We start from the raw sequence: 14,953 nt of genomic DNA, 5'->3' as shown, positions 1-14,953 counted from the left end.
TAAGGCGAGTCTACACCTAAGATTTTATTTATACATTTACTGATTCGTCAATTTGTGATCACTGCCAGAAAATGTAGCAGAAAAAATAGAAGAAAGTAGAAAATAATCTTTTCCCAGACTATTAAATATATGAGTGATTGTGGTTTAGAAACATTTATATGCAGCTATACTATTTCTATCCTGGTAGAAGTGTAATGAATTCACTTCTTTTTTATGATAATGCTATGAGGAACAGGATTTTGTCTAGTATGCATTGTCTGTTTCTCCAGCTCTGAAGACATCCAAGTTAACAGATGAATGCGGCCTGAAACATGCTGACAAATGTACTTTAGATGAGCTAGCACTAACACAGGAAGAGCCCCATTAGCAATGTTGTTTTGGAAAGAGAGAAAACTGGACTCATACAATATTCAATTATGAGGGCGTATTAATTTGACAAGTTCAGAAAGAGAAAGAATTACAAAACTATATGTGAAAACCATACCTTAAAACGAAACCTGTAAGCAATTTAGTTGAAAAAAATTATACGTAACGTTCACACGTTCCTTTTTAAGAACCATTTTTTTTTTTAGAAGTTGGTAATGCAGAAATATAAGAAATGATTCAATTGACACAAGCACTCCGCAATAAAGGGCAATACAGTAAAACCATAGCTATGTCACTAAAGCTATGTACCTATGGTCTGGGGGCTATTCTAGGCAGAGACCAGGTGAGCAAATGATAATCTGTGACATAAACATACAGAGTTGTGGGGTCAAAGCCCAGGAACAGGCGCTACGAATTCACAGTGCGTGGCCATTATCTAGTTATACAGTCTGAAATGCTTACACTGCAGTAATGAAGTTAAAGTTGTGCTCTGTACTCTTTTTATTAGTTGCCATGCAAAACTGATAAGGGCCTAAATCTTGGTTATGATACCAGTTATATCAGATATTGGGTGGATGATTAGCCAAAATTCTTTGAAGTATTAATTGTACTTTAGATGATGCCCAAGCTAAGTGAGACAACAAAATGTAACTTATGTGAAAGGTACATGAAGTTTATCAGCATGGCAGTAATGTTCCTACCACTAGTACTTTCTGGATAGAGCATTAAAGGGATATACCAGCCTAATCAGGATATGAGCTCTGCACTGTATACATAGTAAATACGTTTTCTGGTTTTCCCTTGGCGGCAAGACTACAACCACTAGGACTTAAATATTGTGACAAATTCTGCATGAGCCTTGCCAATTCCATTCAACAAGTTAATTACAGCACTGTGCTTGGTAATTTTGTGAGTGTAAAAGACTACAATGGAGTGGGCATGTGGCACTTGTCACACTACTCAACTCCTAGTTGTAGTCTTGCAGCCAAGGGGAACCACGGGAGAATAGGGTATACGGCAATCAGTGCAAGAGTCAGAGGTGGGACAAATATAGATTTAATGGTTATCACCTGTCTGGTTGAAATAACCCTTTAAGAAGTTGTTAGAAGGAAAGACTGAATATACAGAGAAAAGTATTGAACATGTGACCAATTTTCTAAGTAAATATATTTCTAAAGGTGATAATGACACAAAATTATCACCAGATGTTGGTAACAACCCATCCAATCCACACAGGCAATGAAATCAAACCATAGATGTCCATAAAATAAGTTATGTGTAATAATGCGAAACGACACAGGCAAAATATATTGAACACATGAAGAATGAAGAACACGCTTACTGACATTGATTTAATACTTCTTACAAAAGGAGTAAATATAGTAAACACACCGGCGCTCCAAAAGGTGTTGAGCATGGAGTTGGAGGAAGCTGCTAGTGCCTAGACAGCTACTGTGCCAAGCCTGTCATGTAAAAAGGAAAAACTTTATGCAATAGGATTTAGGTCACCGCGCTACCTTACTCCAGGAAAATGGACTAAGTCAGTTTAAACAATGTCCAAAAAATGGTTCCCACAAGAGACATAGGGTAAGCACTTACTGTGTCGCTGTGGTGCCGGTACTGTATCTGTCAGGGCGTTTTGGCATGGTGGTGCGCTGGGCAAAAAAGGAGACAGCTGCTCCTCCGTGAGTCCAGAGTTGGAGGTCAGATCGGTGGCGTGGAATGGCAGAGCAGCGGGGAGCGTCCTCCCCTGTTGGCGCCTAGCCACCACGCGCACCAGAGAATTAGACAAGCGGCATCCCGGCCGAGGGCGCCACTACACTGCAGCGGAGAATGAGGGGGCGTGGTCTGGGTGATGTCACCCGAAGCTGCGAGGAAAGAGCATGAGACGGGTGCCGTGCAGGGCCTCTTTTGCCTACGCCTTTTGAATGTCACCAGACCTTCTTCGTCAGGGCTAGAGTCCTTGTAAGTGATGATAGCATCATGATGTTCCCACATCCATACTTCCCTGTTGGTACAGTGTTTTGGTGTGACATGCAGTGCATGCCATCAAACATGGTGTGTATTATGACATCCAAAGAGTTCAATTTTGCTCTTATCTGACCAGAATATATTCCAGATTATGGCTCTAACAATGCTCACTGGAACCTTCAATAGCTTAGAAATCTTCTGCAACCAACTCCATATGTTTTGCAACAATAAGGTTGCCAAGGTCTTGAGACAGCTCATGAGTTTTACCCATCATGAGATGTTTATTGTGTGTCACATCGGTAATTAGACACTTTTTCATAGGCCATCAGTTGAACTAGCTTATATTATTCTTCACTAAGTGGCAAGATTGCTTTCTAATTACTGATAGATATCAGTTGGTGTCATGACTTTTCATAGCGTTTTGTACCTCTCTTTCTTCATGTGTTCAATATTTTTTCCAGGTGTCATTTCTCATCATTACACATATCTTAAGTTATGGACATCTATGGTTTGATTTCTTATGGATTGGATGGGTTGTTACGGATATCTGGTGAGATATTCATGTCAATACATATGAATGCATATTTAGAAACATAGTTACTTAGAAAATTGGTGGTGTTCAATTTCACCTGCTGTATATGGGGTTTGTGTACCGAAGGATTATTTAGTTATATCAATGTATTGCATATTGCTTCTAAAACAACCCTTTTTGAAGAGCTGCTACTTAATTCCTTTGTACGAAACAAATATCTTTCATAAGAAAGATAAAGTAGCAGTTTTATTTTTGGGGTGCAAGTGTGTAGCACATCTAAATTTGGGAGCCAGGTAAACTACCCCCATTGATGACTTTTACCATGATCAAACATTAATATGCTGTTGTGTGACTTGACAAATAATCAGTTGAATATATTTTCCAGCAGAGAAGGAACTCAAACTAGTATATATATATATATATATATATATATATATATATATATATATATATATATATATATATATATATATATATATATATATATATATATATATGATATATCAAGTTTCTCCAGGTTTTTACCAAAACCCAAGTGTTTCATGTTGATGTAATGAATACGGTGCATTAAAAATAGATGGGAAACAACTTGAAATATACTGAAACATTAAGCAAAAGTTTCTTTAGTTAATAGGATCGTAAATGAAGAATCAGCTCATCCATATTCATGACAATTTGTTTTCTAGATCCCTGCTGTAAAAAATATAATTATATCCATCTCTAATAACTTTGGTACCTTGAGCTGCAGGTGTTGGTACGTTGCATGTTTATTACCATATTTTAAGTCCTTTAAAAAGATTACATTAATTCCTATGGTAATTTTAAAACCCCCGAGCTTCTTCAGTTTGGAGTGGATGCTAATCACCGGAGTATGGTTGATTTTCTAGAATATCCACCATGAAACTCTAAGCAAATATCGATTCACACATTTTGTTTACAGCCTCAAAATATTTCAGTTAGTTCTTGTTGTTGATACTAGGAGAATTAATAATCTCCTGGGCTACCAAATCATAAGATACACACTAAATGCTATCGTAATTATTTGCATTAATATATATTTTATTAAAGTTCATAATGACTAAAGACAGGGAACACATTCAACTTAAAAGCAATTAAGTAATTAAAAAAGTGTTTAATGGCATTAAGTGGCTGATTATAAAGCAGCCCAGACAAAGAAGGTCTGTAGATGTGTTCTTTTTTTTTCAGGTCCATGTACAGCAGTAAATATTTGGTGCCCATATCTAAAAAGCAGTAGCCACGTAGAAATGTATCTGCTCAATCTTGTGCATAAAGCTTCTCATTTCACAAGATGTTATCCAAGAAAGATCAGTCCTGTAAATAGGCAGCATTCTGCCATCTACAGAGAAGACTAGCGCAAAGGGTAAGAAGGCTTAGATGGCCATACCAAGCAAATGAATAAACTAACAAAGTTTCTAATCTTGTTGTCAGGCATCCCTCACTCTACATTACTGCTATTTCAGTCCATGTATTATTTACTAACAAAAGAAAAAATCCAGCTCACCATAGTTGTAGTCCCTGGAGGCTCGGAGCACGGAAACACTGTGTCAAGGCGTGAGGAATGCAGGAAATAGAAAAAAATCCAGCTCGACGAGGTGGTGAAAAAGCAAAGTCTTGGTACTTTATTCACTTCATATCAAAAAATAGAGGATAAAACAACAGCACAATATAATTAAAAACACTATCTACGCGTTTCTGGTGACATAGCACCCTTAGTCATGACTAAGGGTGCTATGTCACCAGAAACGCGTAGATAGTGTTTTTAATTATATTGTGCTGTTGTTTTATCCTCTATTTTTTGATATGAAGTGAATAAAGTACCAAGACTTTGCTTTTTCACCACCTCGTCGAGCTGGATTTTTTTCTATTTCCATTATTTACTAACACCCATAAAAGAATTAATACAAAGCCTGTATGGGCCATTATGACCATTTTTCTTTTCATCATCAAATTTTTGAATTTTTTTCACCAGTTTCGCTCTATGAAGTCTTGCTTTTTTTACATTTAACAATGGCAACATTCTGAGGTAGATATAACAATTAATTATGGAAGAAATAAAAATAAAAACCAATATGACATTTTCATGCTTTAAATTGTATTTCTGTCAGCTTTATTCTGTTGGTCAGTAGGGTAAGGTGATATCAGATTTATATAGTTGTATTTGTTTTATTACTTTTGTACTTGAAAATCAAATATGTGTAACATGTAATATATAACAATACCTTTAAAGGGAAAAAGGCTAGTAACCTGCAGATGTAGGGTTAATCTGCAGGATAATAGCTTTCTGAACCTGCCTGGTGCCGGCACTTAGAGCCCGGCTGCTGTGAGGAAATTAACTTTACTCCTCCCGGCATCGTCTGGCTTCCATTAATAGTTCTGTGCCGGTGCGGTGTCAGTCATCACGCAGCGTATAGAGAGCAGCGGCTGTCACCGATGCAGCTAACAAGATCTTTAGCCACATATGGGAGATGCTTGATATAAGATATTACAAACCAACCCCTTACCTAAATATCAAGTACCATTAGTTAATATAGAGAATCATTTTAATAGTTGAGTAACTTTTAACATACAATGAACCTCAGAAAAACAAACACCCCCAATTTTTTTTTTGCGGAATTGCATTTCTTCGCACTTGAATTTTTATTCCATTTTTCAGGACATTAAATAGTAAAATGAATGGTGCCATTCAAAACTACATTTTTTTCCCATGAAAAAAAGCTCTGTCACATCTACGTAAAAATGGAAAAAATAAAAAAAGATGGACGAATTGTAGAACAAAACTAAATGGCAAAAACAGAAAATCTCCCAATCGGGAAAGGTTTAATATTAGAAACAAATGACTGAAGTAGACAGAACAGATTTCTCTTTTCCTACTCTTCCAACAATGTTCATTTACTATTATATCATGATACGTATAATGTTGGGACAAAAAGTCTCTAATGGGTCATTAACAAAAAGTGTTAACATTTTGTATTTGTTATTTGTTTTTTACACAGGCAGAAAGTATGATGGAATTAATAGATTGTAATATTGTCTCTTCAGACAGTATTTGATAGTTTTCTCCTAAAACATCTACCAATACTAATTAAATTGCAAAGCTTTGCTGCGTACTCTCAGGTTGTATGTTCTCTATTTACTTGGCAGTGGTGCCGTGAATAAAAATATCTGTAATATTATATATTTCTTTTCTCATCTTATCATTTGACAGTTACATCTGCTAAACACAGATGGGAGGTCAAAGATTATCTAGGAGAGAGCTGTTCATTGTTAATAACAAGATGTTACATTATGCAAAAGCACATAAGAAAAAAAACAACTTGAACATCTAAAGACCAACAAACACTCATTGTACGGTTAGATTGGAAACTACCTTAATATTACTAAATAGAAATGATATAAAAGAATGTTAATATTGCCATAAATTAGCACATATTACATAGATGTGGGAGATCATCTGTGTGACAAATGGGGAATTTGAATGCTGCTAAAAGGGTAATTCCTGCTGATGGAGCACACATGGAGACTGTTATTCCAAATGGATCGGTATCTAAAGAATATCGGCCGATTAATTAACAGTGGTGTTGTGCACACCAATCTTAGTAAACAGGGCCGTGGGAGTAAAAGCGCCTAATTCCTAACTAGCATGTGCCTCCATCAGAAATGTTATGCCCGCCATGAGTTAGATGGGTAGACTTAGCCACGGCTCATCCCGCACATTTTGGCAAAAATGGCAAAAGTCACAAAATTTTGAGTAGTTCTGAATTGTGGAAAAATGTTGCAATATTTGCAAGGGTTTTAATCCAGAAAAATACAGAAAACATCTTCATGAATCAGGGCTGATATGTTCTCCATATTTGTAACTTAGTCATTAATATAATGTGAAACTTTTTCTGAACTGCAAACAAAAAGGTCCCATGTGCACGGGCGAGTTATGACGGTGCTACATCAAGCTTTGCATTCCTATAACGACGTGTGTAGTAGCGCGGGAGTTCTCATGTTCTTTCTGTATGTCTGTTACTTAAAGAGTAACTGCAGTTTTAATTTGTTTTCATAAATCAACAGCACATAAAACATTGTAATATATCCTACAGAGAAATCCGATTATTCTCAAAATGCTCAATTCACAGGTAAAATGTGTCATCAGTAAACACAGAATTTCCCACTCCTGAGACAGGAGGTGACAGTTGGTGCTTATAAGGTTCTATGGGGAATTGTCAGTGTAGTTGTTTCAGGAGAACCATTCAGCAGAATGTCTGTGGCGCCTCTTGCTTCTTCCCCTTCCATCAAAGTTTAAAAGCACAAAGTACAATGTCCTATCTCAGTAATGGGAAAATCTGTCTTCACCAAATACAGTTTTTACCTCAGAATTGATAGTGAGAGGTCAGTCCTGTATGATAAATAAGCACACTTCTTAGATAAGATATATTACAAAGTTTCTTATTTTTACATGTATTATTATATGACATGGACCTGCTCTGTATGTACTGTAGTGCAGCAGGGTTGGGCACCAACCTGCACGTGTGAGAGACAGAGACCACAAGAAAAGTTCACAGCAAACGTGTTTAATGTCCACACTCACATAGTGTACAGCATACGGTATCTTCCAGATCACAGCAGGGAAGCAAAACAGTCCATGGGAGTCCAGTTGCCGAGGGCGATGGCACCACCGTGTCACACTGTGGAGTGCCAGGAGTTCGCTCTGCTGCCTCTGTGTTCCCTCACACAGGCTGAGCTTCTACAGAGCCGACTGCTCCACATGTTGCACACTCCACACAGACACAACCAAACCCTTGCTGCAAGGTTTTTTTTTAAACTGGAATCTGTGGACATGGGCCACTTGCAAGACCCGGGCTGGAGGAAACGGATCACTCCGCTTCCTTCCTGTAGTCCGTTTAAAAAATAAAAGCCCATAACGGGTTTTCCAGAACAATGCATTGGCCAAATAGCTTGACCAGGTCCATGCTTACTTTTCCCTTGCCTTGTGACTAACAGGCGCCCTGCTGTGACCACAAGGCACTCCAGCCGGTCTAACAGGACTCCGTGTGCATCCTGGGGGATACATATTGACCCTCAGATATGATCCCCTTCGATGCCTCACAGTATGGAATAAAGACCCTTCCATACCAGTACACACACATTCTCCTGAACTCAATGTTTATTTATTTACCTCGTTAAATGTTTCACATAGATTATTTACTTTCCCAGTTAACACTTTCAGATACGAATTCAGGGGCATATTGATCAAGTTCAATAAATAAAACTATTTCATTTACAAAACAGACAGCTGTGCAGTTCCAGGACTCCGCCATTAGCATGTGCTTCTTTCTTAAAGGGAACCTGTCACCAGAATTTGGCGGGACAGGTTTGCGGTCATATGGGCGGGGTTTTCGGGTGTTTGATTCACCCTTTCCTTACCCACTGGCTGCATGCTGGCCGCAATATTGGATTGAAGTTCATTCTCTGTCCTCCATAGTACACGCCTGCGTAAGGCAATATTGCCTTGCGCAGGCGTGTACTATGGAGGACACAGCATGAACTTCAATCCAATATTGCGGCCAGCATGCAGCCAGCGGGTAAGGAAAGGGTGAATCAAACAGCCGAAAACCCTGCCCATATGACCGCAAACCTGTCCCGCCAAATTCAGGTGACAGGTTCCCTTTAAGCCGTAGTGTTAGGTCGTATTTACAGTATTTGTTTTCTGCCTTAATAAAAATATTGAATATTAAACCATTTCACTAGCACCTGAATTGAAATCTAATTAATTCTTTACAGGAGTTTGCATTTCTAAAGGGAACATTTTGTTTCCCATGATGCCAAAGGCAAAGAAGCGACATCAGACTGGCAACCTTTGGTTTGCTACAATATTAACAAATTAAGCAATGTTCTGAAAAGGCCATATGCTTTTGACAAAAAAATAACAAAAACCATGTACACCAAAACAACATCGACATTAATGCACATTATTTGTATTTCTTTCTGTATTACACGCAAAGCCTATACTTATTCTGTCAGGTTCACCTAAGCTGGTAATGCGACATTTAATAGCATTCTGAACAATTTCATACAGCACATTTGACAACTTATTAAAACTAGTAATCACATCAAGTTCACTTACATCTCCAATGACAGCTTTTCTCTTTTTGTTAACTTTTCTGCAGTTCCTAATGTTATTTGACAGTTTTACTCACTGCTTATTATTTATATCCATGAACCTCCTGACAATACCTCCTCAATATGTCTGTGAAAGAGATTAAAGAGAATCTATACCACATTTTAGACACCTAATCCAAAGGCAGCATAATGTAGAGACAGAGACCCTGATTCCAGCAGTGTGTCATTAACTGAGTTGCTTGCTATAGTTATGGAAAAAAAAATCACTGTTTTATCAGCAGGAGATTATCATTAGATTAAACTTGCTGCCATACAATCATCCATATTAAAAAGCGCTGTATAACTCCGACCCCATCACTGATTGACATATTTCTGCCTATGCACAATGTACTTAGGAAGCAGTGACTCAATGGTGTGTGATGTTATATAGAGCTCACCATTCAGGGAACTTGTAGATCTTGTAGATCTGTAGCAGATAAGACATATTTTTACAAAATTACAGCACGCAGCCAGTAATGGATCCATCACTTTAATCATGGTCTCTGCCCCAACATAATGCTGCTTTCAGATGGGTAATAAACACGTTCTATCTAAACTTAACAATTGGGAGCTGTAAACCATTTTGGAACACCCAACAGGTCTTGTGACTTTTTTTTTACTTATAGAATATCTAATATAGACCATATTACGCAGTGCTCTGACCTGTGATTGAATACTCATCACTGGGAGGCTACAACTAATGCCAAGGACTGGCAACATAAGGCAAAACATGGTATCTCCATACATGTGTGTGGGAAAGGAATACTTAATGGTTCCAGGCTGACTGCGCAAGCACAAGAGTTGGACCCAGCAGTAAAGGATTGCCCAATGCTGTTCTCACTCTATGTGAAAGCCTTCACAACACTGCCTACACATTGACCATCTTATGTATAGGCAAGTGCAGCCTAAGCATGCTCCGCAATTCTTGGGACTTTCATAGATGTGAATGGTGAGAGCCAATGGCCCAGGACAAGGCATGTTCTCTACACAGGTTGGGTCATAGCCTGTACATATGGCACAGATCTCTGGGATGGGATGGGGCACCCCTTTACCTGTCCAGAGCACAGTTATGAATATACGCAGAGAGATTATAGAAAAAAGTCAAAATGTACAAGCAGATCACTTTCTAATAAAGCTTGGCATTTTTCTGTTTTACTACCCATGACATCTGGACATAATGGTTGTCAAAAGAGAAAAATAAAGATTTGGTTGTAGGACGAAACTAACTTGCATTTTAAAGGGAATGCACAATTTAAGAAAACATGGTCTTAAGGAACTGGGAGTTCACATTGGGAGGTCCTGTGTTTAGGATCTTTCACGCTCAGGGCTCGTACAGACAACTGCATTAATCGGACGAGTGCCATCTGCGGTTTTTAAGGCTAGCACTCGTACCCATCTTATTCTATGGGGCTGTGCACATATCCAATTCATTTAAGGAATAAAAATCACAGCATGAACGATTTGTCTCCAAGAGTCGGATGGCATTCACCCATTAATGGGTCCGTGAAAAAATCGGACGGCACTCGGAGTGCAGAGTTTCGTCTGATTTACATGGACTGACTCAACAGAGAAGTCGGAAAAACTTTTTGGTTCTCCCCACCCCCAAGAATATTGGATCCCACACTAATTAAACTTTGATCAAACTCTGTTAAGATTTATATAAAAATATTTGAACCTATTTTTCGGATGTAGAGAAAAGGGTTGTGTGCACCTGCCCTTCACTACGCTAGAGAGAGGTTACAAAAAGCACCATGCATGCTGGAGCATATGTTCTGTTCTTGATGAAAACCCATTGTTCAAAAAAAACACTGCAATTTTCCCTGTGGTGGCACTGCAGGGAAATTGAATACTTACAGTGCCCTGCAAAAGTATTCGGCCCCCTGGAACTTTTCAACCTTTTCCCACATATCATGCTTCAAACATAAAGATACCAAACGTAAATTTTTGACGAAGAATCAACAACAAGTGGAACACAATTGTGAAGTTGAACAAAATTTATTGGTTATTTTAAATTTTTGTGGAAATTCAAAAACTGAAAAGTGGGGTGTGCAATATTATTCGGCCCCTTTACTTTCAGTGCAGCAAACTCACTCCAGAAGTTCATTGTGGATCTTTGAAAGATCGGATGTTGTCCTAAATGCCTAATGATGATAAATATAATCCACCTGTGTGTAATCAAGTCTCCGTATAAATGCACCTGCTCTGTGATAGTCTCAGGGTTCTGTTTGAAGCACAGAGAGCATCATGAAGACCAAGGAACACAACAGGCAGGTCCGTGATGCTGTTGTAGAGAAGTTTAAAGCTGGATTTGAATGCAAAATGATTTCCAAAATGGAAAAAGTATCATACCACTGAAAATCTACCAAGACCTGACTGTCCCTCTAAACTTTCATCTCAAACAAGGAGAAGACTGATCAGAGAAGCAGCCAAGAGGCCCATGATCACTCTGGATGAACTGCAGAGATCTACAGCTGAGGTGGGACATAGGACAACAATCAGTCATACACTGCACAAATCTGGCCTTTATGGAAGAGTGGCGAGAAGAAAGCCATTTCTCAAAGATATCCATAAAAAGTGTTGTTTAAAGTTTGTAACAAGCCACCTGGGAGACACACCAAACACATGAAAGAAAGTGCTCTGGTCAGAACAAACCAAAATCAAACTTTTTGGCAACAATGCCAAACGATATGTTTTGGGGTAAAGGAAACACAGCTCATTACCCTGAACACACCATCCCACTGTCAAACATGGTGGTGGCAGCATCATGGTTTGGGCCTGCTTTTCTTCAGCAGGGACAAGGAAGATGGTTAAAATTGATGAGAAGATGGATGGAGCCAAATACAGGACCATTCTTGAAGAAAACCTGTTGGAGTCTGCAAAAGATCTGAGACTGGGACGGAGATTTGTTTTCCAACAAGACAATGATCCCAAACAAAAAGCAAAACCTACAATGGAATGGTTCACAAATAAACGTATCCAGGTGTTAGAATGGCCAAGTCAAAGTCCAGACCTCAATCCAATCAAGAATCTGTGGAAAGAGCTGAAAACTGCTGTTCACAAATGATCTCCATCAAACATCACTGAGCTCGAGCTGTTTGCCAAGGAAGAACGGGCAAGAATTTCAGCCTCTCAATGTACAAAACTGATAGAGACATACCCCAAGCGACTTGCAGCTGTAATCGCAGAAAAAAGTGGCACAACACTTTTCAGTTTTTGAATTGCCACAAAAATTTAAATTAACCAATAAATTTCATTCAACTTCATAATTGTGTTCCACTTGTTGTTGATTCTTCACCAAAAAATTACATTTAGTATCTTTATGTTTAAAGCTTATGTGGGAAAAGGTTGAAAAGTTCCAGGGGGCCGAATACTTTTGCAAGGCACTGTAGGTTCCCTTGCATTAGTAACATAGTAACATAGTAACATAGTTAGTAAGGCCGAAAAAAGACATTTGTCCATCTAGTTCAGCCTATATTCCATCATAATAAATCCCCAGATCTACGTCCTTCTACAGAACCTAATAATTGTATGATGCAATATTGTTCTGCTCCAAGAAGACATCCAGGCCTCTCTTGAACCCCTCGACTTTAGTAGTGTACATGTGTTGTATTTGCCCAAAAAAACTCAATATGACCTGTTCACTTGATGAAAACCAAGCGATTACCCTTTTAGACTCTGGCATGTATCTAAGTTTATGCTTTTTGGCAATATGGAATAATGGAATAGCCCAGCAATCTTTGCTATTATATACAGTGTCATGTAAAAGTTTGGACACCCCTGATTAAAATTACTGTTATTGTGAACAGTTAGGGTACGTTCACACAGGACTTTTTTGCTGCTTTTTTTTGCTGCTTTTTTTTGCTGCTTTTTTTTATGCTAATTTTCAGCTGCTTATAGGTGCGTTTTTGGTGCGTTTTTTTGGTGCGTTTTTGGTGCGTTTTTTGGTGCGTTTTTTCATGCGTTTTTTGTGGTATATGGTGAATCAAACATGTTTGATGACTACACCAAAGACACTCAGTTAGTACTGAAGCACGCTCACATAACACGTTATCAGAGCACGTTCACATCACTAGTATTTACCTACTACCTGGTCATTTAATTTGTTAGAAAAGGACATATGTTAAGTTTTTTATTTACCAATCTCCCAGTGGAGCTTAGCATCGCCTTCATCCCAGCGGGGGAACAATTTACGGCAGATTACATGCCATGCATCTGCCTTTTTTTGACGATCACTGTAGTTTGGGCAAGCTAAATCCCAAATTACAGGCATTGTTTCCACCTTGCAAAAATAAATGAAAAAGTAATTACCAAATGCAAGATGAAATGAAGCCAACATTCATGACAAGGAAGATACAGACATACACATGCAGAACACATGAACATGTACATAACAGCACATGAGCATCGCAAAGTGTACCATTGCAAACAATCGGATAGATAGATATATCACAAATTAAAAAAAATATTACCTCCATGATTAGTTGGGAAACATTAATGCCCATCCTCCTATACCAAGACATGGCTAACACCTCACTACCAGAAACTCCCTCACAATAGATCACAATCAGGACACCTCACAATGGCTCTTCACACCTCACAATGGCTCACAATGGATCTTCACACCTCACTACCAGGAACTCCCTCACAATAGATCACAATCAGGACACCTCACAATGGCTCTTCACACCTGACAATGGCTCACAATGGCTCTTCACACCTCACTACCAGGAACTCCCTCACAATACATCACTATCAGGACACCTCACAATGGCTCACAATGGCTCTTCACACCTCACTAACCACACCCCTAAGCTCTTGGCTGTGAGATCCCTTCCTGCTGGCCATGATTTTCTGCACAAAAAAAGCAGCAAATAATGCTACATGCGTTTTTTCAGCGTTTTTGCAGCGTTTTTTTCATCACCCATTCAAGTCAATGGGTGAAAAAACGCTGCAAAAACGCAGCAAAAACGCTGAAAGAAGTGACATGCCCTATGTCCAAAAAAAGCAGCAAAGCAGAAAAAACTGATCAAACAAAAAACCAACGTGTGTGCATGAGATTTCTGAAATCTCATAGGCTTTACTGGTACTGTAAAAAGCAGCTGAAAATTAGCATAAAAAAAGCAGCAAAAAAAAGCAGCAAAAAAGTCCTGTGTGAACGTACCCTTAAGCAAGTTAAAATGCAATGATCTCTAAAAGTGCTAAAGTTAAAGATGACATATTTCCTTTTGTATTTTAGGCAAAAAATACATACATTTTAAAAATTACAAAAAAGGAAAATAGGCCGATGCAAAAGTTAGGGCACCATGAATGGTTAGTATCTAGTAGCAAAAAGTATCACAGCTTGTTAGCGCTATTTGTAGCCAGACAAGTCTTTCAATTCTTGTCTGAGGGATTTTCAACCATTCTTCCTTGGAAAATTCTTCCAGCTTTGTGAGATTCCTGGGTGGTCTTGCATGCTTTGCTATTTGAGGTCTAGCCACAGATTTTCAATGATGTTCAGATCAGGACTGTAAGGGCCATTGTAAAACCTTCAGCTTGCACCTTTTGAGGTAGCCTATTGTAGATTTTGATGTGTGTCTATGATCATTATCCATTTGTAGAAGCTTTTGTGGGCCTCCACCATTTTCATTTTCAGAGTGCTAGACAGCTGCTTAGAAGAACCCATGGATGCTGTTTTGGAACAAGGTTAGAAGAGGCTGGGTTTTTCTAAAACTGGGAAATTTGCATCACCTGGCCTTTCCTAGAGATGATAGTGAACAAGCCATAACCCTAACAGGCTAATTTAGGTCTGAAATCTTGGTCAAAATTACCTATACTATCTGACCATTACTGTAATAAGACTAACGTTGAAACGCGTAAGTGCTGTCATTAAATATTGACCTGAACTGTTGCCCTTTAACATGGAGTTTTCTATTG

The 14,953-nt window shown here is 38.6% G+C and overlaps 1 protein-coding gene and 1 long non-coding RNA gene across 7 annotated transcripts in view; both read right to left on the bottom strand.

Annotated features, from left to right (window-relative positions):
- The window catches only part of LOC143776520 (teneurin-2-like), a 3,926,626-nt gene that overhangs the window by 3,311,389 nt on the left and 600,284 nt on the right, over positions 1-14,953 (bottom strand). The gene's annotated exons all lie outside the window — the stretch shown is intronic.
- On the bottom strand, positions 9,005-14,193 carry LOC143773854 (uncharacterized). Its single transcript, XR_013215404.1, has 3 exons — positions 13,507-14,193; positions 13,175-13,316; positions 9,005-9,125 (listed from the first exon to the last, which is right to left on the bottom strand). It is a non-coding gene; the product is annotated as an uncharacterized LOC143773854 (long non-coding RNA).

Source organism: Ranitomeya variabilis, chromosome 5, assembly GCF_051348905.1.
Source record: "Ranitomeya variabilis isolate aRanVar5 chromosome 5, aRanVar5.hap1, whole genome shotgun sequence".
Lineage (NCBI taxonomy): Eukaryota > Metazoa > Chordata > Amphibia > Anura > Dendrobatidae > Ranitomeya > Ranitomeya variabilis.
This window is presented reverse-complemented; position numbering and strand designations above follow the sequence as displayed.